Source organism: Phocoena phocoena, chromosome 13 (assembly GCF_963924675.1).
Source record: "Phocoena phocoena chromosome 13, mPhoPho1.1, whole genome shotgun sequence".
Taxonomy (NCBI): Eukaryota; Metazoa; Chordata; class Mammalia; order Artiodactyla; family Phocoenidae; genus Phocoena; species Phocoena phocoena.
Genome location: NC_089231.1, coordinates 60,327,598 through 60,354,296, shown reverse-complemented (window position 1 = coordinate 60,354,296; position 26,699 = coordinate 60,327,598). Strand labels below are relative to the sequence as shown.

The window sequence follows — 26,699 nt, the reverse complement described above, 5'->3', positions numbered from 1 at the left end:
AAGACTGCACAGAGGCACCAATACTTGTTAAGGGCCAACCATCTGCAAGCTCTATGACAGACTTTGCTATCTAACAGCTAAAGGAAACAGTTAAAAGCTTTGATTCTGCCTTTTCAAAGGTGTTTCTTCCTTTACAATAAATACATTCTTGCTCCTTACAGATCAAGGACTCTATGTATTTATCTAACAGCAGCTCACTTCCAGGTTTAACAGTCCATGAATGTATGCTATTACATTCAAGGGTTTTTCACTCTTATTTAGCCACAGCAGTAAAATATATCTTCTTCTAAAACGAACTAACCCAGCAATCTCTTGGTTTTTTTTGTTTTAAATGGCATTCCTGTTTGTGACCATTCAAGGGATACTAAAAAAAAATATTTTTAATAGTATTGCTATCTGAATAATTTTGTTTGTAATGAAGGTAAAATATTCTAGTTGCTATTCAGAGGTACCAAGTTAGCATACACAGGTACATCAAAAACTCTAGTGTATACCACATGTAAAGTAGATAGCTAAGGGGAAGCAGCTGCATAGCACAGGGAGATCAGCTCGGTGCTTTGTGTCCACCTAGAGGGGTGGGATAGGGAGGGTGGGAGGGAGACGCAAGAGGGAGGAGATATGGGGATGTATGTATATGTATAGCTGATTCACTTTGTTATACAACAGAAACTAAAGCAATTATACTCAAATAAAGACATTAAAAAAAACTCCAGTGTAAACTGAACATCATCTGGATAAAGTTGCATATATACCATTTATATTTTTAGTAATATTTTTAGTAAAGCACGTTAAGAATTAAGAACCAAGGTGTCTTTTTTTTTTTAAATGTCGGTTCATTGGTTTGTTTGTTTATTTTTGGCTATGTTGGGTCTTCGTTTCTGTGCGAGAGCTTTCTCCAGTTGCGGCGAGCGGGGGCCACTCTTCATCGCGGTACATGGGCCTCTCACTATCGTGGCCTCTCTTGTTGCGGAGCACAGGCTCCAGACGCGCAGGCTCAGTAGTTGTGGCTCATGGGCCTAGTTACTCCACAGCATGTGGGATCTTCCCAGACCAGGGCTCGAATCCATGTCCCCTGCATCAGCAGGCAGATTCTCAACCACTGTGCCACCAGGGAAGCCCAAGGTGTCTTTTTAAACTCAGTCAAAATTACACCAAAAACTTACTAAATTTCTTTCACAGTGGGGAGTAACGGATGGGTGAATACTTCTGGTTGGTTATTGTCATTATCTTAAACCATCTATATATTCAGTGTCGTCTTCCACTGTTCCTCCTTCCTACATGCATGCTACTCTCAAAAACACACTTAAGAAATTTCACAGCTCTCTAATGGTCACAGAATCTGTACTTAATACCAGTTAACTCACATCATTTGATTATTAGTCAAAAAAATCGAACCCATAACAACTTAAACTTATCAAATAAACGCTAGTGGCCCCAAAAGTCCTCGATGATAAAAATTTTCCCACAGTGCTACACATTTAGTAGGCCTGAAACAGCCTCAAGAATCTGTACTTTCAATAAATAGCCCAGTGGTCTGTATCATTAGGAAAGCTTGAAAAACAAATTAAATGAGGGAGCAATTTTTTTTTTTTTTTGCGGTACGCGGGCCTCTCACTGCTGTGGCCTCTCTTGTTGCGGAGCACAGGCTCCGGACGCACAGGCTCAGCGGCCATGGCTCACGGGCCTAGCTGCTCCGCGGCATGTGAGATCTTCCCGGACTGGGGCACGAACCCGTGTCCCCTGCATCGGCAGGCTGACTCTCAACCACTGCGCCACCAAGGAAGCCCGAGGGAGCATTTTTAATGATATAAAAGATCTCAAAAAATTTGCTTAGGCTAATTTAAAATAGGGGATTTCCCTACCATATTAAACACAATGTGCATGTATGTGGGTGTGTGGGGTACCATCTAATTTAAAAATAAGCACATTAGGCACCCTGATAGTCTCATTAAAAACAAAAAAGATTTTTACTACCATTTCCTTTTTTCATAGGATAACTCTTTGGGAGACTATCTTAACTTACAATGAAATGGATTCTAAAGAGCATTCAAACACCGTTATATTTATTTAGTTTGTTCCTCTACTGACTGTTAGCTATGCCATAAACACTCCATAGCTTTCTTCTCCTAGATTTATCTGTTTCCGTTTTTTATGGCAAGTTTATAGAGCAACTATTAGTTTCTTGTCACTGCCTATGAATTATAACATTTAATACTGACTTCTCTGGAAGTCTATTTTCTCCTCTAATCTAGACAGAAAAATTTTTTTCTTAGTTATTGCCTTCTGTATGTTTTTAAGTTTGAAATAGTCTCAACAGAAGCTTAGAAACTGTAGTTAATATCTGTCCCTCTTTTAGATAAGTAGAAAATGATTTAAGTTTTACCCAATTCTTTACATTTAAATACAACTTTAAACAGTATCTTCTAAACTGATTTTTCAAAGCCTCCTTCACTGAGACCTCTAGAAACTGCTTTTGATGCTGGGGCAAGGGGTAAACATACAACTGGAAGAAAACTACTGTATCTCAAATCTCTTGACTTGTGTAAGGCGGTGAAAAAGATCTCACCATCCATTTACCTTACCAAATTCTTCTTTCTAGTATGAAAAAAAAATCGTTCTACAAGCAAATTCTCTTGGATTATACATGCATTTGCTTTAGCAAAAGAAGTCTGACCAATTCACTTCTGAGAAACAATGAACCATTCATTTTGGGGGGACACAATGCATGCATGCCCAGTAAGTCCAGCTATTGGAAATCTGCCAAATACTACTGTTGATAAAAATGTACATCACAACATAAAGTTTAACCAAACAAGTATAACAAATTTAACAAAAAACAGCAGACTCAAACACAACTAACTCAAGATAAGAATGGTGATACAAACAGATAAGCATCCTTCTTGAAAGCTGAGGTAACTGCAATGATGCCAAGTTTTGCTTGCAGGTCAGACTTCTTAGTATAGTAACTAACTTGACTCTTCAGTAAACATTAATAAGTTGTTCTTTTTTATTTATGAATTGCCCGTTATTCTAAGGCTAACGATTTGTAGAAAATTTTTTCTTCTTAGCATAGAGTACAAAATCACCCACAGGAAGAGGCCAAACTTTGTTAAGATACTTTGAAAAGCTACTCGAAATAAACCTTGGGACCATGTCTGTGGAGAAAAACTACCCAACATGTCAAAAGGAGGGAGGGTTAAGGGAAAAAAGGAAGAGAGAGGAGACTTGGTAGACTATAGGCAAGACAGGAATGAGAAAAAAAACACCTCTAGTTGGCAGTACAGCTGGAGGAGAACTTCGGAGAACAGAAACAGGTAACAGAATTTAAGAAGCTGTATGCTATGGTAAAAATCTATAGAAATGTTCCTCTAAGAATTAAAGAAAAGTCTGTATTTTGAGATCACTTCATAGCCTTTCAGCCTTCAGTGAGCACTAGACCCTCAGGATCAATGCTTTAAACACTACTTTATTCTGTTAGCTCTAATCACTCTATCTTCCAACTGTAAGTCTGACTTGAAAATTCTTTATAGGGGGATCACAATCCACTAAGTTTTTGTCTTTCGCTTCCATCTACAAAACAAGAAGGGATCAAACTCTAAGTGTGCCAACAAGTCTTTCCCAACTAAGCGATCAGATATACTCGGCTTTACCACAGCTCCGGAGTTACTTGACAATGAGTACTCCTCCTTTAAGAATGAATTTTTACCACGGGGGGCAGGAAAAGAGATAACTTTCCTATAACTGAGCTAAAATAAGAAGTTAAAAAAAAAAAAATCGGTAAACAAAGCAAAACAAAACCCCCAAGAGAAAACAAGCAGAACAAAGTCACTGACACCGTGCTGCCGGAGCACTTTTATGCCCCCCACCCCCATACTTCGCCTTGGCCTTTGGAAACGGGGGAAATCAGATTTAGGATTCCGTTTTAGAGGGGGCTTTTGGAGTTAGAGATGAACACAGGGGAAGAGTGGGTAGCGGAGGGAGCAACTCGCCTTCGCCCTGAAGTTTTCACTTGATGTTACAGATTAAAAACACATTAAAATTTACCTGAAATATAACACAGATGGAACAAACTGACAGTTTATAAAATGCTTTCTTTCCCTCACTTCAACCCCAAGTTGGCTTTTAAATTAAAGATGATCAATCTGTGTTGGCATTATTTGTACCTTTGACGAGGTGCTCCTTGATTGACATTACTCCTTCTACAACATTTCAATTTACTCAAAATATGCTGTTCTTTTAGGCTCATGCCACTTGGTAATTCAAACTTGCTTGATTATCAGAAGCAAAGCAGAACACTTTTTTAAAGATACAGACTCTAGGGCTTCCCTGGTGGCGCAGTGGTTGAGAGTCCGCCCGCCGATGCAGGGAACACGGGTTTGTGCCCCAGTCCGGGAAGATCCCACATGCCGCGGAGCGGCTGGGCCCGTGAGCCATGGCCGCTGAGCCTGCGCTCCGCAACGGGAGAGGCCACAACACTGAGAGGCTACGTACCACAAAAAAAAAAAACAGACTCTAGCTTCATCTTTAGAGCTACTGAATCACAGTACCTCAGAGGGGAGATAAACACCACTTTTTAAAATGTACAGGGACTTCCCTGATGGCGCAGTGGTTAAGAATCTGCCTGCCAATGCAGGGTACATGGGTTCAATCCCTGGTCCGGGAAGATCCTACATGCCACACAGCAACTAATGCCATGTGCCGCAACTACCAAGCCTGCACTTGAGACCGCGAGCCACAAATACAGAGCCCACGTGCCACAACTACTGAAGCCCACGCGCCTAGAGCCCATGCTCTGCAACGAGAAACCACCGCAATAAGTCTGTGCACCACAACGAAGAGGAGCCCCCGCTCACCGAAACTAGAGAAAGGCCGTGCACAGCAACAATAACCCCATGCAGCCAAAAAGAAATAATTAAAAAATAAAATGTACAATCAAGTATACATTTTATGCCTGTATTTTCTTTATGAATCCTTTCTTCTTTTAGGCTTACACCATCTCAACTCCAATATCAGAAAATATATTCACTTTTATTCCCTTTAATTCCTTTTTTTTTTTCTTTTTTTTTTTTGCAGTACACGGGCCTGTGCAGGCCCAGCTGCTCCACAGCATGTGGGATCTTCCCGGACCAGGGCACGAACCCGTGTCCCCTGCATCGGCAGGTGGACTCTTCAACCACTGTGCCACCAGGGAAGCCCCCTTTAATTCCTTTTTTAACATTTAACTCTTCCTATCTATCTGTAATGCTAGTGTTTGGTTTTTTTAATTTTTATTGGAGTATAGTTGATTTACAATGTTGTGTTAGTTTCAGGTGTACAGCAGAGTGAATCAGTTATAGATATACATATATCCAATCTATTTTTTTTTTTTTTAGATTATTTTCCCATATAGGCCATTACAGAGCATTGAGTAGAGTTCCCTGTGCTATACAGGTTCTTTTTTTGTTGTTGCTGTTAATTTATTTTGGCTGTGCTGGGTCTTGTTTGCAGCACACGGGATCCTAGCTGCAGCAAGGCGGGATCTTCAGTTGCAGCATGAAGGATCTAGTTCCCTGATCAGGGATCGACCTCAGGCCCCCTACATTGAGAGCATGGAGTCTTAGCCACTGGACCACCAGGGAAGTCCCTGTAATGCTAGTTTTTAATAACAATCTTATTCCTTTATATACCCAAATCTGTTTCTGTGCTTTCTAGTCTGTTTCACTACTCTCATTTTTCTTTTTCAATATTATCCTGCCAGTTCTCACCAAACAAATTTTAGATTTGACAAGTTAAAAATGTTGGCATCTGGGTCAAAGAAATAAACATAAAAATCAAATTACAGGAATACTAAAAAAAAATCTTTAAAATAGGGTAAATCTTCCTAAAACATAATATAAAAGCCAAAAGTCATTTTTTATTAGTCCTAAATAAAAATTTTAGACTAGAAATGCAAGTGCCATAAACAGGAATCAGATGACAAGTGAAAATATCTGCAACACATATGAAAAAGAACTAGCAAAGAGTTAAAAACAAATCAATAAAAAAATGAGAAGATGACTTGAGGAGGCAGTTCAAAGAACAAGAAATACAAACGTTGAGTAAACATATAGAAGTATTCAAATTCACTCATAATTTTAAAACTGTAAAATAATGGATGACTTTTCATTTAGAAGACGGCCAAGGATTAAGGCTGTGTTGGCAAGGATTAAGGAAAACAGAATATTCATACATAATTATTATTATTTTTTTTTTTCCGTTACGCGGGCCTCTCACTGTTGTGGCCTCTCTCGTTGCGGAGCACAGGCTCCGGATGCGCAGGCTCAGTGGCCATGGCTCACGGGCCCAGCCGCTCCGTGGCATGTGGGATCTTCCTGGACTGGGGCACGAACCTGTGTCCCCTGAATCGGCAGGCAGACTCTCAACCAGTGCGCCACCAGGGAAGCCCTCATACATTACTGATGGCGATGAAACTGGGATAACCTCTTTGGAGAAGAATCTGGCAAAACTATTAAAATACAAATGCACAGACTTTTGTCCTGATAATTCAATTTTAGTATTTGCCCTACAGGTGTACTATATAAATATGCAAAGATAATATACAAAGGCATCCACTAAAACGTTACGTGTATCCAAAACACTGGAGAAAAAAATCTAAATATTCATTTGTAAAAATGTGGCTAAACAAAGTATAGTACCTTTTTACAGTAAAAGTTATGCAAAAATCCTTTTTTCTTGACCTCTCCTCTTCTGCAGAAACTCTAAATGTTGGGAGTATCTCAGGACTTGATCCTGGATCCCTTTCTACTCTCTAACACACTCTCTAAATAACCTAATCCCATTGTTTTAAATGCCATTGAAGTGCTACTCACTTCCAAATCCATAACTCTCGTCCTCATTTAAAACTCTGTATTTGTATATCAAACTGCCTACTTGACATCTTCACATGGATGTCTAACAGGCATACCAAACCAAAATAATACTATAGAGAATTCTTAACTTTCTGTCAAACTTCCTCACCTACCCATCATCTCCATTTCAAATGGCACCACCCTCCATCCATCACTTAAGCCAAAAATTCAGAAATGTTGACTCCATCTCTAAAGCGCATCTCAAATTAAATCCATGTCTTTCCACATCAATTGCTACCCACCCCAAGCCACCAAGATCACCTGAATAGGCTAGTGCAAAAACTCTTCAAATTATCCCCCTGCTTCCATTCTTACCCTACTCCTCCCTTCCTCCTTCTCTTAAACACACACACACACACACACACACACACACACCCCCCTTCTACAAGCAGTGATCAGATCTCTTAAAACTAAAAACCAGATGCTACCACTGACCTGCTTAATTTTTTTGTCGGTTTCCCGCTGAAAAAAATCTCAACTCAAACTGAACCATCTATACTATATGAAGCTGAATTAATGGAACAGACGTCTGAAGAAATTTTTAAACCATTTAAAATCCTCAAAGAAATAAGAGAAGACTGATAATATGCAGAAAGACTAAACAGAACCAAGAAAAAATACAGAGTATGAAAGTACAATGATTGAAATAAACAACTCTACAGGTTACATAAACAATAGAAAGAAAAACCCGAAGAATGAGTAAGTGAGCTAGAAGATCAGGCAGAGGACAGTTGCAGAAGGCATCAGAGAGGGATTTTTTTTAAAGGAAAATATTAAAGAAGAGACATTAGAAGTAACAGAATCCATATAATAGAATTCCCAGAAGAAAAAAAAAATGAAGAAAAGATATTTGAAAAAATTACCAATAATTTTCCAAAACTGAGGAAAGATCAAAGATCTCAGATTAAAGTGTGTGGAATACAACCTGGCACACAGTAGACTTCCAATAAATATTTGCTGAATGAAAGAATGAATCAGTGAATATGAATTCAAGGGCCAAACAAGACAGGAAAGGAACTACACTCAGACACACTATAAACTAAAAAAGATAAACAAAAATTTCAAAATCTTCTAGAGGGGAACTGCATGTCACACACCCAGGAAATCAAACTGACATCAGAAGTTATGAAAAGCAACATCAGAGGCAAGACAACAATGCAGTAACATTTCAAAATGTTAAGGGAAAAAATTTCAAACCAAAAATCTTTAATCACACTAAGCTATCATTTAAAAGTGAGAGTTCAATAAAGATGTTAAAAAAATAATAAAAATTAAAAAAAATAAAAGTGAGGGTTAACGAATGATATTTTCAGGCATAAAAAGGCCTTATAATGTATATATACAAACACCCTGCTTGAAAATTGCTTTTAAGTAGGCACTCAAAAAATAACTGAAATAAACCTATGAGAACTACTGTGTGATGTATAGGAATTAGAGTAAATAACCTAATAAACCTAATATTTCACACAAAAACAAAAATGACAGACAGATGGATGCTTGAAGAATACCCCTAACAATCCAGAAATAAAATTCTACAAAACATCAACATGGCTGCTGGGACGTTGTGGGGTAGGAGGTGGGGTGGAGGAGACTAGAGGAAGTGAGAAAGTGGTTACAGTACTTCTCTTGTTTGGAGGAAAGAAAACATTAAAATATATTTTAAAATATATTTATAAGATTAAGAAACTGTAGAAGATGAATAAAGATAGTCAATAGAATGTAAATAATTTCCAATATTTGTGTTATTACAATAAATTTATTACATTTATTACAATAAATGAAAATGGATTAAACTCATTAATTAGAAGATATGAGTCTCTGGGCTTCCCTGGTGGCGCAGCGGCTGAGAGTCCGCCTGCCGATGCAGGGGACACTGGTTCATGCCCCGGTTCAGGAGGATCCCACATGCCGCGGAGTGGCTGGGCCCGTGAGCCATGGCCGCTGAGCCTGCGCTCCGCAACGGGAGAGGCCACAGCAGTGAGAGGCCCGCGTACCACAAAAAAAAAGAAAAAAAAAAAAAAAAAAACGAGTCTCTGAGATTGGATAAAAATAAGATTCAGCAACATACTTTGTAAAAGAGACCAAAAAAGGATACTAAAATGGTTGACGATAAAAGGATAAGAAGACACACCAGGAAATATAACCCTAGGCTGGTAGACTTTTCTTCAGGCCCCATTCATAAATAATTCAGACCCTTCCTGGTCTGGGCACAGCTCCCTGCCACTCCTGGGCCTGTGGGTTGCAGGGCTGCATTAAAGCTCACACACTAAGAAGGTACCTGTCTATTTTCTTTATAGGACAGGGCTTCAATTTCTGCTTCCTATTATGACTTTGAGTTCTTTTTCCATTTCAGGCACCTGCAGATTCCTCTTTCTTGCTTTCAAGCTCAGCTGTGTTTTTTAAATATTTTATTTTTATCTAGCTTTCTGTATACATTACTAAAATAGAAGGGAGCATCCCCAGTCTGCCTCATAGTCCAGAAGTCCCCAGAAGATGCACTTAATTTCTTAATCTTTTTATTTTTACTTAAAAATTTTTAATCTTAATTTCTTCATCTATATTATGCAATGGTAATGCTCAAATAATAAGGCTATGAGAAGTAAATAAAATATCTTAGCATACATAGTCCTTGGTGCATATAAAATATTCAAATGCTGCCCTCTAAATTTACCAGCAATTTTACATCCTACCTAAAGAAAGTAAAGCTAAAACCGTAAGCATGGAATGGAAATTGCTAACTTTTTTCCTGCTCCAGCTTCCACTGGGCTGCAGCTATGCTGAGGGTAAAAATGATTCCTCCAAAATTGTTTTGAGAAAAAAAGGTAACCAGTAAAGGACCAGCAACAGAATTCAATGACCCTTAAGAGTCATTCAGTAGGGACTTCCCTGGTGGTCCAGTGGTTAAGACTCTGCACTTCCACAGCAGGGGTCATGGGTTCGATCCCTCGAGGAACTAAGATCCCGCATGCAACACAGTGCAGCCAAAATAAAATGGTTACTTTAAAAAATAATAAATAAATAAAGGTCATGGAGCTCGTCCTTTAAAAAAGAAAAAAAAAAAAAGAGTCATTCAGTTAGGAAAGTGACTATTATTTTCTCTGATTTGATCTGGGAGCCTGAAGTCCAAGATTCTACGCTGAGATCTACCACTGACTTTTTGGTTGACCTTCATCACTTCTCAGTATCTGTTTCTTCTTGAAAGTTAGGCTAGATAACATTGAAGATCTCCTATTTTTCCAAAATTCTGATTCCAGAATAAGATATTTAGAACAGTTTCACTCCATTCTATTTTTCTATGAATACAAAAATGATAGCTTAAAGTACTAAACAATGACATCCTTATTGCTGTGCTCCCCCATGCAAAAAAAGTAAACCATTAGACATAAATACTAAACATTTCCTATTTGCACAAAGACCAAAAGCTTAATTCCCTCACACTTAAAAAGTGGTCTTAAAAAATAATGGAAAAGGCCTCATGGTAAATGGTCATGCTTCTGGGATATTAACTGTACCTCCCTAACACCTCAACTACTTAAACAATTCACGTGAGAATTCAGTGTATGAAAAGGGTTTGTGCTTGCTTTATCACACCTTCTCAAAGTAAGGCATGGTTGATTTTCACCACGATGTTTTCTGGCAGCTATTCCGTAACATTTTTCCCACAAGAATAATATGGCTGTATTCCAGACCAAGAAATTAGTATCATCAAAATCACAAATTTAACCAACAGCATGAAAAAGATGAAAACATCCACATCCTTTAAAATAAACTGTCCTCAACACTACCCTTAAGACGATATTTTTTAAAGTCCTTAAGGAATGTTTATGGTCTATTTTATACAGTTCTATATTAACTTTTTTAAAAATAAATTTTTTTATTTTTGGTTGTGTTGGGTCTTCGTTGCTGTGCGCAAGCTTTCTCTAGTTGTGGCGAGCGGGGGCTACTCTTCGTTTTGTTGCGCAAGCTTCTCATTGCGGTGCCTTCTCTTGTTGCGGAGCACAGGCTCTAGGCGTGCGGGCTTCAGTAGTTGCAGCACGCAGGCTCAGTAGCTGTGGCTTGCGGGCTCTAGAGCGCAGGCTCAGTAGTTGTGGCCCACGGGCTTAGTTGCTCCGTGGCATGTGGGATCTTCCCAGACCAGGGCTTGAACCCGTGTCCCCTGCATTGGCAGGCGGATTCTTAACCACTGCGTCACCAGGGAAGCCCTATACAGTTCTATATGAACTTTTATAATGAGCATGTACTCCTTGTATAATCTACAAATAAAAATTTTTAAAATAATAAAATAGGTCGACTTACACTTGGTTTGCTCTGGAGAACTACAGTGTTCTGGTTAGAACCCACGGGGAAAAAATAATGAGATGGCAGGTGAGAGAACTACTTTAGAGAGAGGAAGAGGGAAAGAGGTAAAAGGTACTTTCATGTGTTTTATGTTTTCTAACCCAGCCATCAGAATAGGAAAGGAAGCAAAAGATTCAGGACAGAAGCTCAATCCAGTAAATATAGGCTGCACTTTGGGTTGGTGTTGCTATATATTATCTCCTTTGGAAAGCTGAGCATGGCAGTTAATTTAGAAGACTATACCAAGTAAATGCACTGTAAATAGTCTATCTGGTTTAGCTCTATGTGTGTATTACCTTCAAAATTCCACAAAGGTAACCAACAGTATGAAACAGAGTAAGATTTAGGCAACCAAACTGCTTGAAATGTAAACAACCAAGGGTTCATGCTTGCTATATCATACCTTCCCAAAGTAAGCCATGGTTGATTTTTAGCACAATGTTTTCTGGCAGCTATTCCATAACATCTTCCCACAAGAAAATGATTGTATTCCAGACCAAGAAATTACACACGCCCACGCAAGATAGCAGACCACATTGAAGGGACAGCAAAAACTGAAACACAAGAGGGTAGAAAATGAGGCTAAAGAGGAGGAAGGGAGCAACATGAAGCACCTCGTCATTGTGTTGTTTGATCTTTATGATGACAAAAGCAATTTAAGGCTTTAAAAAAAGGCAGTGACACAATTCAAGCAGCATGTTTAAAAAGGTGCCATGGGGGGAAAAAAAGTGCCATTGGTGAAACTCTGGAAAACACACTAAAGAGGAATTACAAGAGAGACACGGAGACCACTTCAATTGTAACGACCAGACTGTGAGGTGGGAAGGAATAGTCAGCAAGAGCAAGGAGGCTAGAACGACATCAGCAACAAGAAGTAAAAATGTTTTGAAAATAATTTAAAAGAAACAATTAGCATTTATCTGTTATATTTATCTTCCAATAGTAATGACTAAACAATACCTCAAATTTTTAAAAAATAAAATTCTCATTACTTCATTAGATAATATTTACAAAAGAGATTAGTGGTAAAAAGATTTTTTGGGCACTGTCAAACAGTGGACCATAAAGGATCACGTTCTAACAATGCATTTAGAATTTTTAAAGAAAGTAATACAGGCAGCTGGGTTTACAATGATCTATTTGCCCTCGCTATGTACATATATTTATATATACATTCATTTCCAGATGTAAAGGTCGACATATAAAATACTCATCTGCAATGGGGAGTTGACATAAATGACTTCTAAGGTTCTAAGATTCTAAAAAAATGAGTTGCTGGGTTTACTGACCTCTTTCTAGCCCTACAGGGCTCTAAATGTGCAACTTCCGTAGACCAGCAGAGGGCTGCAACAGCCCAGAGAAAATGGTGAGGCAGCTTGACTTGCATCTCTGGCACTGGGCGGTGGAAAAATTACAATACTGAAAGTAGAGAACTAACAACCACTACGTATTCACTTCACTGTCAACAGATTCTAAAAGGGGGCAAGAGCAACCCCCCAAAGCCTGAAAACTAGAAGCACTCAAAATTAAGCATTTTGCCACCAGCTCCTTTCTCTTCCTGCAAAATAGCAGTGTTTGGAAGCAGAACAAAATCTCACTAACATAGGGTAATTAGAAGGGAAAAAAGCCAGTCAAAATCAGTTAGCAACTCACACTTCCTTTCAGACCACGGCTCCACACCACTGCTACCAGACTAAACTTCCTAAAATGATAATGTCATTAGGTTACTCTCACATCTACTTTGCCAATCTGTTCTGCATACAGTGCAGTGAAGTCTTTACTTTGCCTAGATTTTAAGGTAGATTTCTACCTCATGTATACAAATCTTATTTTCAACTCCTCTAGTGAGACTGCTCTTACTGTTTTACACAATATGCAACAGAGAGACTTCCCTGGTGGTCCTGGTGGTCCAGTGGTCCCCTTCCAATGCAGGGGATGCGGGTTTGATCCCTAGTCGGGGAACTAAGACTCCACATGCCGTGGGGCAACTGAGCCCTCGCACCACAACTACTGAGCCCACACGCCTGAACTAGAACGCCCGCGTGCCGCAAACCACAGCCCACACGCTCTGGAGCCCGCACGCCACAACTAGAGAGAAGCCTGAGTGCCGCAACAAAAGATCCCGTGTGCCGCAACTAAGACCCGACGCAGCCAAAAATATAAATTAATGAATACATAAATAAGTACATAAATAAATAAAAATGGGCAGGGAATGAAAAAATATGTAATAGAATTGAAACGGAAAAGGTCACTGTGGTGAACTTTGTATAAAGAAACAAATCTACATAGGTCTAGGGAAAGGGCAGATCCACTGTTAGGAAAAGTTTGTGCAAAGAGGGAGATAGGAATTTGCCTGGGGAAGTGAGGAAATGGCTCAAGGAAAGGTATACAGGGGGGTTCAACTGAATTGTAATTCTTAAGGTTGGTGATAGGTAGAAGGTTCTCACTATGCTATCTTCTGTACCTTTTAAATTATTTGAACTATTTCAAAATTTAAAAAAGTTTTTGGTATTTTACTTTGCCCCTCAAAAGACAAGCAGCCCATCTACTCAAAAGATCATACGCCTGGTGGCATTCTCAGTACTACTCACACTTTAATCCCAAATAATGCCCTCATTTTTACGGCTTTCTATTTTTTTAAATATTTATTTATTTATTTTTGGCTGCACTGGGTCTTCGCTGCTGTGCGCGGACTTTCTCTAGTTGCGGCGAGCGGGGGTTACTCTTTGTTGTGGTACGCAGGTTTCTCATTGCGGTGGCTTCTCTTGCTGCGGAGCACGGGCTCTAGGCGCGCGGGCTTCAGTAGTTGTGGCTCGCGGTCTCTAGAGCGCAGGCTCAGTAATTGTGGCGCACGGCTTAGTTGATCCGCGGCGTATGGGATCTTCCTGGACCAGGGTTCAAACCTGTGTCCCCTGCATTGGCAGGCAGATTCTTAACCACTGTGCCACCAGGAAAGTCCCAACGGCTTTCTTTATAAATGATAGGTACATACTTCAGCCTTAAATGAAAGGAAAAGACTTCTAATTGCTTAGATAATTGGGTGCAGTTTGAATAGTGACACATTAAAAAAATAGAGATTTGAGATAAAGGATATGGCATAAAAAACCAGAATCGTTTATGATAATCATGGCTTCTGCAGTGTAAGTCTGAGATCCTGAAAATCATCTTTATCTACACCCAAACTCTCTATGCAGTTAGAGGTACTGAAATCAGTACCCCGCCCAAGAGAGCAAAACTTATGGAAGTATTAAGTTATTTCTAATCCACATACCACATCATTCCCACCCTGACCCAACAATAAGGTGGGTTATTAGCACTACTTCAACTAAAGCCAAAGTTGTAGCTTCCATACAACTTCACACCAGGGCTGAACTGTCTGGGCCTTTAGTCCTGACCTGCTACCTCCGTCTTCTGTACACTCTCCAACATAAACCCACTTGCTATACTCCACACAAGAATTCAGGACAACTGCCAAATTTAAATGAAGTATAATCTACAAATATATGAATCACTATGTTGTACACCTGAAACTAATATGATTGATATTGTAAATCAACCAGACCTCAATAAAAAAAAGAATTCAGGATAACTGCATATAGGGCATTTAAGAGAAAACATGCTCTAAACTGACTTAGGGTAGTAGTATTATTGGTTGCTCTTTTAGTCAGGGCAATTTAGGATTATAAACTGTTTCCCTGCCAAAGTATGCTGAGGAGAAGAATAAGAAATATGGTACGGAGGGACCAAAGCATGGTAAATTCACTGTCTTTTAACAGCTGTAAAAGTAAGTAACAAGAAAAGTGTGGCACTATGGAAACTCCAACCCCAGTGACAAACAATATGTATGTATTTGGTTTTATTTTTAAAATAAAACATTTCCTGAAATATAATCATGTAAATGTTATGAACTGTGGATAAAAAAGGCAAATCTCACTGATGATACTGATGTTAAACAACTTTATCTATGAAAAGAAATATACTATAAAAAATAAATGCCTAAAAACACAAATTAGGACTATTTAAGAATGTAACAGTTCTACATCAAAAATTCAACTTAAATTTCCAAGTCAGTGATTCTTAGTCTTTTTTGGACAGACCCATCTCAGAACCTGAAAGCCATAGGTTCTTTCACTAAAAAATTTGCAGTGTAACTTCCAAATGTTTACAGAACCTCTCTGTAATTATGGGTCCTTGTTTTAAGTAATTATCTCTTGCAGCTAGATTTTAAGCTCCATACAAGAAGTCTTCTTCAGATATGTGCTTAGCATTGGCACCTAAAACCTTAAAACCTAAGCACCTTTTCAATGATCTCTTTGTCTCCTACATGAATTCTATACGACCTCGAATTCTTTTCTAAGAAAATCTGTATTACATTACTCCCCATCTTGGAAATTAATTTTTATTAAGCTCTTCTTCCTAGCAATCATGGCCTTTTTCATCTGCTACCCATCTTTTCTCCCTTAGTCCCAGTTCATCCTCTTCTGCCAGTCAGACCATCCTCCTGTCATTAGCATCGGGGTGATCCTTTACAGTGTGATGGAATCTACGGTACAACAATGAACAAGACAGACATGATCCATGTCCTCGAGGGCTCACCACGTTCCTTTCTACGCCAACTAGAAAGCAATTTGAATGACTAAACAATAATACTGTTCGCCTATTCCACATGTCTATGTTTTGTTCACTGAGTGTAAATCCTTTAAAAAAAAACAACCTACGATATTGTCTTCGCTTATATTTTTCTAAACTCCTGCCTCAACGCTAAATGCAATAGCGTTCATAGAAACATTTATTTAAAATTTGTTAACTAAACATGCAGTGTTTAAAACCTTCTTGATTATATCCATAATACTAGCTCATTGTGGCAAAACTTGAAAATACAGAAAAATAAAAGAAATTCTGGTTACTTTCATATTCAATATCCAGAGATAATCTGTCACACTGTCAGACTGGATCATTCAAGAACTTTCACTCCTTGTAAAAATCCATAATACAAAACAATTATTTTCCCCATAAAGGCTCATATTTTATCTATCATTTTACCTTTTTTTCTCTTAATAATATCAGCTTCTTTGAATGTGCAGTTTTGTAAAGGAGCAATACAGACACTAATTTAAACTCATCTGTATAATGACAACAAGATAAACTTCACAAGGTAATGGTAAAGAGTGAATCAAAAGTTATGTGGAGAATCCATTATCAATCACAGGACATTTGTAATTATGCCTCTGACCAAAGGATATGAAGTATCAATTCACAGAAGAGAAAATGCAAATGATTATTTCTCCATGTATTAGCTAATGATCCAAATTCCTGTAGCTAAAATCAAACCCTTCATACCGCAATTAAAGATGAAAGCCTTGGATGTAAAATGACAGCGGTAATATAACTTAAATGTAATGACACAAATTTTAATTGGTAACCAACAATTGTTTACTTTCAACAGCATGAGCACAAATAGAAGGCAAAGAGGTATTTTTTTGTCCTGTTGGACTGCAGCTTAAAGAGAACACTCATCTTCATTCTTGGGATGTTTTTATGAATTCTGGAAGACAGGGATAATTTCTGAAGGTTGAAGAACCACTACTGGGTGATCACCTCAGCTATCAATCTACAAACGAATTGGGTTGATCTTAAGAAAAAATTTTTCTCAAAGTAATGAAATTACATTTATATAACATTTACAAATTTTAAGTTAGTTCTTGAGTAATAGCACCTAGAGTTGGAGACATTCCAGTAACAACTTTTTGAAGTTTCTTCATAACTAGGTATGTAAAATATCTATTCTCATCATATATTAAAATAACACATATGTAAGTATCTAACAGTACCTAGAATACTAAAGCTCAATAAAAGGTCTTTTCTTTGATCACCAAGTAACTTCCAAATAGTCAAAATTAAACTCTGGTAAAAAGAACTTATTTTAACTCAGAGGTTGCAAAACTTTAGTACATAATATTAAAATATAAGCCAAGGCTTTATTCCTAGTTACAATATTTTTGTGCAAATTACGGTAGGAAACATTCTGTAAATTTAAAATTTTCTCATCTAAGTGACATCATTAACCACCAGCACTAATTAGTAAAGTGGTATAAAGAATGTTTTTAGTATTTACTCCCACCCTGCTTGTTAAAGTTTCAGAAGTGGTAGAACAGAATGGAAGAAAGCTGTGTACAATGCGGCTTTGGTGGAAGAGAGAATAAAAGTAGGTGTTTCTTTCCTCTTCCTTCAGATTTGCTAATGCTTCTCTTTCACGAGTGCATTTCAAAGGAGTCTAGCATTACTCCAGAGAATTTTAACCTGGATCCTATCCATGGTTCAATATCATTAGATTAGCGGATTTTTTGCTGATCTCAGAGTAGCTGTGAAATTCAAGAGATCGGATATAAAATGTACTTCATGAACTACAGAACACCGTAATTTTTTACATACTATTATCTTTTATCGTGAGTTACTACAGCTATTTCTAGAAAGAGAGAGCCACACACACATGGTTTTTGTTCTCCATTAGAAGTCAGAATGCCAAAAAAACTCCTATGTAGGAAGAACAACAATCTGAAATGTAAGAAGCTACAGGACTCTCCCAACTCTTTCAAGCAATAAGGTAGTTTAACAACATAGTATTTATCACAAGTATTTGTGGTATCTCCCCCAATTGTGGCCCAAATACAAACTGATAAACAGAAATGTAAACTACTACATATTTTGAAACAATTTTAGTGCAATAAACAAATATTAAGGGACTGGCCAAAAAAAGACACAATTTTTAAAAGCCGAAGAAAAATGATTTTGCAGCTTCATAATTTACCTCTTCTATTTACCTTAATTTGGAAGCATTTCTGTATTTAAACCTAATGCTCTAAGAACTTAAATTTGAATTTGAATTTCTTAGAATTGTGGAGGTTCCACTAATCAGAAAACCTAGTTTTGGTTGCTATTTTCTAACCTGGACAAACTCATATTTACTCTTGCTGGATCTATTCCTTTATAAAAGTCCCAAATGAATTTGGTTAGTTATCTTTTTCCTTCAGTCACTCTGTTTAAAGTATGTTTCCTTAGAACAATGAACATCAATATCAAGGTGGAGTCTGTTAGAACAGCCTCTTAGTACTAACAACTGTAGTCCTTCTGTTGCTGGCGAGACTAATTTGCTTCTGACAACACAAAAAAACCCAACTACATCAGCATCTCATTAAAAGGCTTGCTGGACTGTTTTCCACAATTCTCATAAGGTATTTTCTTTTCTTTTTGTTTTTTAACCAACATAGTAGAAGGTAGAATGCTGCCCCCCACCTCACCAAATTTTTCACCAAGTCAGAAACTTAAAAACTGCCCTAAAACTTCTCAAAATCAGCTGAACACTCTTAGAGGTAGAATACAGAGAAATGGTTAAGAATGGGGACGGCAGAGTCTGTCACTTTTTTAGGTCTGTGAATATCTGTACACCACTTAACAGTTCAAAGCCTCATTTTCCTCAGCCACAGTATCTGTTTTACAGGGTTATTATGAAAATTATCTGAAATATTTCACTTAAAACTTTGAACACAGATACGTGCAGATTCTACATGCTCAACAAATGTTTATCATAACCTTTAGCTTCAAGGTTACAAATAATCCATGTATGTAACACTACAATACTACAATGATGTTCCCAGTATTATCGATTTAAAGCACTAAAAGAAAAAGGTCTTTAAACCTAACAGCAAAAGTCAACAGTGTCTTAACATTTCTGCACTTATATTTTAGATCTACAACATAACCTTAACATGAACTACTAAAAAGCTGAGTTTATAAAGGAAATTACCTCCTGTTATTGCCATTATCTAGAAACTAGCAACAAATTAACATTGCTACTAAGATACTTTCACTATTACTTTTAAAATGCCACTGCCTGTTAAAGAAACAGATTATGCATGCATGAGTGTATATGAGAATGTTTTCAAATGCTATACGAAGAAACTTCATATTCTCCAGAGGAAGTCAGGCTCTAACAACCGCAATATTTAAAATGTTCATAAGAGGCTTTACTAAGATTAGAACTAAGTAGGGATCAGAAAATGTTATCTACAGGGAGTTATAATCTATAAAACAGCAGGTGCTCAAAACAATGAAGCTAAGGCTAAGCAAAAACCTAGGGATCTAGACACCTTAGATAATACAGTAGAAAACTGTTATTTATTTTAAAAATAATGTCAACACTTTTTATATAGATGAAAGCTTATATTATATAATGTGCTTTCCATATGTAATCACATTCGTTCCATCAAACAATCCTGTAAATTGTGTAGGAAAATTATTTTTTTCAGATTACAAAGGCAAGGTTCTGAAAGTATGATTTGTCAAAAACCACAGTTAGGAAGTGACAAATCAAGAATGTAAACCCTGGCCTTCTCACTTTTATTTGCCTGTTCTGTCCACTACTCCATAAAGCTACTTCTTCAAGAAAGAAGCAAATTAGCGTCTTCAGAAAAAAAAATCTCTAGGCCAAACCACAGGCTGTTTTAATTAGCTGTGCTGACTTGGGTAAGTCATTCCCCCTTACCAGGCCTTTATTTTCTCATCTGTAAAATGAGGGAAACGGATTAGAAAATCTGAGGTCTCTTCCAGTTCTAAGGATAAATCTCTAAACTACAACCTTTACAGAGTACAAGCATTTTACAAATACATGTTGATGTCAGCTTCCACAACAAGTTCCAAGTCAGAAAGTGGTGTCATTAGCTATTAAGCAACCTACTGCAATTACTGGATAAATTCTTCATGTCTGATAGATGTTGCTTCAGTAGCATCAAGTTTATATACAGAAAGCTGTCTAACTTTTATGGACTACGATGAACATGATTAATCTCACTATTCATTCTCCTTTTAGCCTGAAACAATGCTCTTAAAACATAAGAATGGCTTACAGAAAATTTAACTACTCATCAACTCATACCAAGAAACTGAACATTTTTACTATTATTTTTATTCTACAGAATAAAAACCTCTTTTCCAATGAAGAGCTTTCCAAATATCCCTATTTCTCCAGTCTACCTCGAAGATTTATCAGTTACCTTTTACAGCAACTTCTATAGCAAAAAAAAAAAAAAAGTAACATAAACAATTTGATAAAAACATCTTCCTTTTAAATTCATTCCACCAGTTGGGCGCTCGTCTCCAAACAAAATTCAAGCTTTTTTCCCCCTTCCTGGTATTAAAGAACTAAAATCAAAGACCGCACAATGTATTTCCACCTACTAAGTTCTTTCCTCATCTGAATACTTTATTTTCTTTACTCTGCCTCAAATAGTCTTCAAGGAATACACACCCAGAGATTTCCACTTTCCCAGCTCTGCTTGTTCATAAAACCATCCTAACAACAACTATGGAAACCAGAGAGATTAAGAACATTACAGGCATCCTGCTCTTTTCCTTCCATGAATACTACTTAGGTTTTACTTCATTTTAACACCTTGCCTGTCCCTAAAATAGAACACATACCCCGAATAGTTAGGCTTGACCTTACTCAGTCAACCGTCTGCAGACCTTTAGAAATTTGGTTACTGCTTGTGTCGACTATAAAAGATCTTTCAGTAAAGCCTTCCCCCCCTTGCCTATGAAACATTTCGAATGTTTACATGTTTTTGCGTTTAGCCCAAATTAAAGACTTTTCCCAACAAGCTTAGCTAATATAACGACTTGATCTTACACAGTCGACACTATCTCATTTTGTTTTTTAAGCCACTTGGCACCAATATAGCACATGTTCTGCCAGTTCTGAGCTAATCTCCAGGAAAGCCTTTGTATAACGACTGAAGAAACTGAAACAGATCAGTGCCCAAGATTTTTAAGAGCCTATATAATCATATGTTTTTAATCAACAGTCAATTTATTTTAAAATAGCTATTTCACCAGTTCGCCTTCTTTTATAATTTACATAAACCGTTTTAAAATAAAAAAGGACACATGACTGAGAACTCAGGTTCACTTCAACTTCAGGATTAGAGCCAATTCCGAAGTGTTAAGGATCTCTGGGTCTGCGACCCTTTTCACTGCGTCCGCAGGGTGGAAATTACACTCTCGACCGCTAACACCGCTTAAAATGTTTCCTACGGTTTCTACGGGTGCAAGAGTGTCAACTTCCCGTCCTAAACTGTTTCTTACTGTTATGATTAAAACAGCTGTCAGCTGGGCTTCGGTAACCTCTTTGTACAACCGTTTATTCAACGCTTTGGGAACCTCGAGGCTGCGTCACACCGTGTTACCCTCGAACTAGCTCCAAGAACCCGGCGGCCCGAGGGTCCGAAAACGCCGGGGCCCGGCTCGCCCGCGCCGCGAAGCTGCCTACCCGCGGCCCCGGGCTGGGGGCGCCCCGCCCCGCCCCCACCCCGCCCGGCTCCCGGCGGCGCCCCCCCGGCCGCGCACACTCGCTCCCTCGTTCCCTCGCACGCACACGCGCCGCGGCCCCGCCATGTTCCGGGAGCGGCGCGGCCGCCCGCGGAGCCCCCGCCCCCCGCTCGGGCAGCTCCCGCCGCGCCGCGACCACTGCGCTCCCAGCGGGGCAGCCGTACTGTCAGCGCGGCGCCGCAGGGCGGGGCGAGTCCCTACCTCGCTCGGGGGAGGGGACGGGAGCGGGCGCGACTGAGGGGCTCCTCCCGGGCTCCGGGGCCGGGGCTTGAAGCCGCGCCCCTCCTTCCTTCTCGCCTGTCGCCACGCCCCCCTCGCCCGCACGGACCCGAGGCACGGCCGGCGCGGGAGGGTCTACCCCCGGAACGAGGGCCTCGGCGCCGCCGTCGCTGTCGTGGTCTTCGCCGCCGCCGCGAACGCCGCCAAGGCCGGGCTCGAAAACATCTCCGGTCTCCGCCGCCCCTCACCACAGCCTGCTCGCTCCCAGGACGGCGCCGTCCGGCGATTGGCCGCGGCGCGGGCACGTGACGCGCCGGGCACGGGACGGGCGGCGTGAGCGCTCCGCCCCCGGCCCCGCCGCCCCTTCCGCCCGCCTCCCCGCGCCGCGGCCCGCCGCTCTGCCTGGGCCGGGAGAAGCTTCCCGAGCCGGGGGCGGGGGTCGGGGCGTACCAAGTGGACGCGGGGGTGCGGACCCCACCCGCCTCGCCGCCTCCCCTCCGCCGGCACCAGCCCCAGAAGGGAGGGGCCTAGGGGAGCGAGGGAGCCGCGCAGGCGCCGCCGACGTGCCGGGCCGGCGGGTGCCGCTTCGCGCTCTGCGGCGACCATGGCCGTGGCAGTGACTGGAAACTTCTGGAAATGGCGGCGGCGAGGAAGAGGAGGCTCTGTCTACGTTGGGTATTCACATGTTATTTTTGCGGGGGCGGGCGGACGAGTTTGCGAGCTGGGACCCGGGAGAACAACGCTGCTGCCCCGGCTGGCGGTGGAGGCGGGTGTCCGCCCCGGCTCGCGGTGGACTGCGGGCCAGGGGGCGTTGGGAAAGGCGGTGCGCCCTGGGTCCGCGCACTGCGCCTGCGCGCCGATGGCCGCACCTGCGGAAGCACGGGGCTGGCCAGGCCGCAACGCGCCCCTCACCTGAGCCATGTGGGCCCCGGGCCCATCCCTAAAGCACGTTCGCGTGCACCTGTCGCGGGGACTGCATGGACTCTGCAATACGCCCTCTCACAGTCACACCTTCGGATGACCTTTTCAGACAAATTTAAGAGCATTTTCCCCCATCCGAGATAGTACTTCTCAGGGCACTGCCAGCTGGAGGACAGTGCAGGAGGGAAATTTACCGCCTCGGCGGTCCAGCTGCTGGCACTCTGACTTGCTCTGGAGGGTTATCCGCGACAGTTTGTACTTGCCCTTATTTAACCACCAAAGGGATTACATAATCGGAGGGAAACCATTTTATTGCGTTCCATTTGGACGCTTTTTATTTACATTGAGGTTAATCCGCGACAATTTGTGCATGCCTTTATTTAACCATAAAAGAGCTTGCGTAATTGGAGGGAAACCATCTTCCTCCTCATCGTTGTGTCCTCCAAACTACAGCACGCACTTGTGACTTAATGAGTGAAGTTACGAATTTATGTCATTAATCAGATGATATATTTCAGACTTGACAGAGAAAGATAAATCCCAGCATTTAACCATATAAAGCATAAACTTGCATTAAACATCACTATTTTTTACTTTCCTAGGTTCCTGATTTCTCCTACCTTTAAAAATATTAGGTTCAATATGAATTGTAAGAGAGCACCTTGTGGCTAGAAGTGGATTACTGTTACGTATAATTTGGATATTTATGGCATGAAATACAAAGAAAAATCCACTAAAAATTTAACCAACTCTTGTCTGACTTCAAGTCGTTGAGTTGGTTCTCATTTAGCTCGCTGTCATAGGGAGAATGGATGGCAGTGGCAATAGCTATTTCTACAGCAGTACGAGCCTCAGTTCAAAACTGAAAGGTAGCTAATCTTGAATTTGCTGAAATCAATTAACCATAATTCATGCCATAATTATCTGCACAATCTTATTACTTAAAAGTCACTGAATACATGAAAGACTCAAGGCAATTGTGATCCAAGGCACTGTACTGACTACACTTGAATAGGACACTATCTGTAAAAGAAAAGTTCATTGTAGAATCAGTCAAGTTGCAAAAAAAATTTTATTGAAGCTCCTATTAAGATTATACGCGACAAATTATAAGTCAGCCACAGTTTGTTATTGGAAAGGTTCAAAATCAAGGGAAGAGGAGCTAATTTTCCTTTTCAGTGTGAAACTAGAAGTATAAATCAAGAAGTTAATTCTTATTATGGATAGAGACCTCAAAAGAAGCTGGAGCTAGTAGACTAGTAAGTTGCTAAGGCTGTTAATTATAGAGCCCCTGTCTTTCATTGGCTCAAATCCTGGAATCCATCTTCAGCAAGTGGGCAAAATATCTGTTTTCTTAATAGTACCAGGAGATCAAGGAACCCAAGCATTAAACATCACTCTTAGCCAAGGTTAAGTTTTATTACATTTATTTAGGGTTATTACTAGCAGACACTTAAAATGTGTGTATTTGATATCTAGAAGCCATCTGCAAAATTTACTTTCTTTCCAACTTCTTACCTTTAGAATCAACTACTGTTACGTTTTGCTACATGATGTACAGTTAGATCATTCAAAAAAATCCTGCCATATTTCAGGAAGGTGAATATAATAAAATAAAAATACAATCTCAATCATGGCTTATCATATGACAGTCTATACAGATGTAATGCTTTAATACTCTTATGACTATCATCATGTTGTAGGACTTATTAGGGCAATGGCTCCATCCAGTCACAGCAAGTAATTCTGAGGAATTGGTAGCTTTCCCTAGCTACCCTCAGTAGCCGCTCCAAAAACCACCAAAAAAGCCAGACATTAGATTCTTTGCCCAGTAGGAAAAATGACAAGTTGATTTGTTGGTTCATTTTTGTAATAAAAAAATTTAAATAGCAATAAGAACATTTCCTCCCTAAATATCTTTTTTGTAAAAAACAGCACAGAGCTAGGAACTGAGAAGAGGAAATGAGGGAGCAAGTGGTGTTAGACACATCAACACTGCCAACTTCTCCTTACGGGTTTCAAAAATAGGCTGGGATATAGCTTCATCTCAGGCAACCGAAAACTGGCAAGAAAATTTTAATCAGTGTGTTCATATACATTTGGAACCATCTTGGATTACTGTAATGAAATTTTACTTGCCAGGTGTTTTTAAAAGCCTATCTGTAGTTATTAAAACCAGTGCTCTTGTGTTAAAAATTGATAGGATTTTCAAGAAAAATGGACAAAAAGATTAAGCAAGATTCAACTCAAAATCGTAATATGTACTACTGCAGTACAATGTAAGTGATGATCTAAGAACTATAGAATATGTTTTGATAATGATATAACAGTATGGCTATAATTATAACGACCTAAAATCAATATTCTGCTTCTAAAGTAGTACATAAGTTAATAATCAGTGCATATCCTTAATACATGACTTGTTTTTCACCCAGTATCTGAAACCTTCCCACTCCTAAAATTTCGTCTAGTGGGGAAAAAAAAAAAAATTATGTCAAAGTGTAAGGCATTTTTTACAATAGTAACTTTAATTTAAAGGAATACCTGTAATTTTTCATACTTTTAAATAAAAAGCTTAACAGCTAACAGAAGATAGACTATTTTTTTTTTTGAAGAGGGAAAAATAATAGTAAAAGTAGTTGCCTGTGGGAAGAAGGTCTGAGGGCTCTAGGGTAGAAGGGAGCATTTTCACTGTGTTACCTTTTTGTGCCACTTGAAAAATTACTGTCGTTGTTACCTTCCTAGGTAAAAAACAAAAACTAGTTAGTTTTTTTAACATCTTTATTGGAGTGTAATTGCTTTACAGTGTTGTTAGTTTCTGCTGTATAACAAAATGAATCAGCTATATGTATACATATATCCCCATATCCCCTCCCTCTTGCATCTCCCTCCCACCCTCCTTATCCCATCCCTCTAGGTGGTCACAACGCACTGGACTGATCTCCCTGTGCCATGCAGCTGCTTCCCACTAACTATCTTTTACATCTGGTAGTGTATATATGTCAATGCCACTCTCTCACTTCGTTCCAGCTTACCCTTCCCCCTCCCCATGTCCTCAAGTCCATTCTCTACATCTCTACATCTGTATCTTTATTCCTGTCCTAGGTTCATCAGAACCATTTTTTTTTTTAAGATTCCATATATGTGTGTTAACATACAGTATTTGTTTTTCTGACTTGCTTCACTCTGTGTGACAGACTCTAGGTCCATCCACCTCAGAAAAAGTAACTCGACTTGCTTCACTCTGTATGACAGACTCTAGGTCCATCCACCTCAGTAAAAGTAACTCAATTTCATTTCTCAAAAACTCGTTTTTAAAGACAGTCTTAAAAATAATCATATTTTTAAGCATCATAGTTATTAGTCTGTCATAAGACCAAGGCCAAACAGTGACTTGGAGAAATCCTGAAAGTGGATTAGTTTAGATCTATCCCTGAATTTAAAGCTGGCTATTAATTTTTTATTCCAGCTTGCAAAACTCATAGCTAGTTTCTTGAACTGGATATTATATACAAAGGGTTTTATTCTTTCTTCCAAGTTGTAATATGCATTCAGCTGAGGAGTATATTTCCCATATCCACTAAACCTTCCAACTCAAGTTACACTTCCAGTTTCTTCCCCCACTTAGTTTTTGTATACTTGCAGGGTCAGAATAGCCCAGGATAATATCAAAGTGTTTTGTACCTTCCTTTTTTAAAAATGATAAATAGTACTTCTAGAGACAACTACCCTGTCCTCGTTACACCTACAGTTGCTTGATATGTCACTTACCAGTTGAAATTACAGTAACAATGGTGTGCTGTAAATATAAAAATGTTGAAAGAGAATACTGACAAAGTTTATAGAAAGATCATATTAACTTAAGACTTGGCTATGGTTAAAGATGGGAGAGCAAAATGTATTTGAAATTTGACAGAATTTTTACTTCACAATAATATTACTGATAAAAGT

At 39.4% G+C, this 26,699-nt stretch overlaps 1 protein-coding gene across 1 annotated transcript in view; it reads right to left on the bottom strand.

Annotated features, from left to right (window-relative positions):
- ANKRD12 (ankyrin repeat domain 12) overlaps positions 1-22,091 on the bottom strand; it is a 111,633-nt gene extending 89,542 nt beyond the window's left edge. The window contains exon 1 of the mRNA XM_065889592.1: positions 21,810-22,091. The gene's annotated coding sequence lies outside the window, so the exon portion shown is untranslated. The remainder of the gene's footprint in view (positions 1-21,809) is intronic.
- Between the last annotated feature and the right edge of the window lie 4,608 nt (positions 22,092-26,699).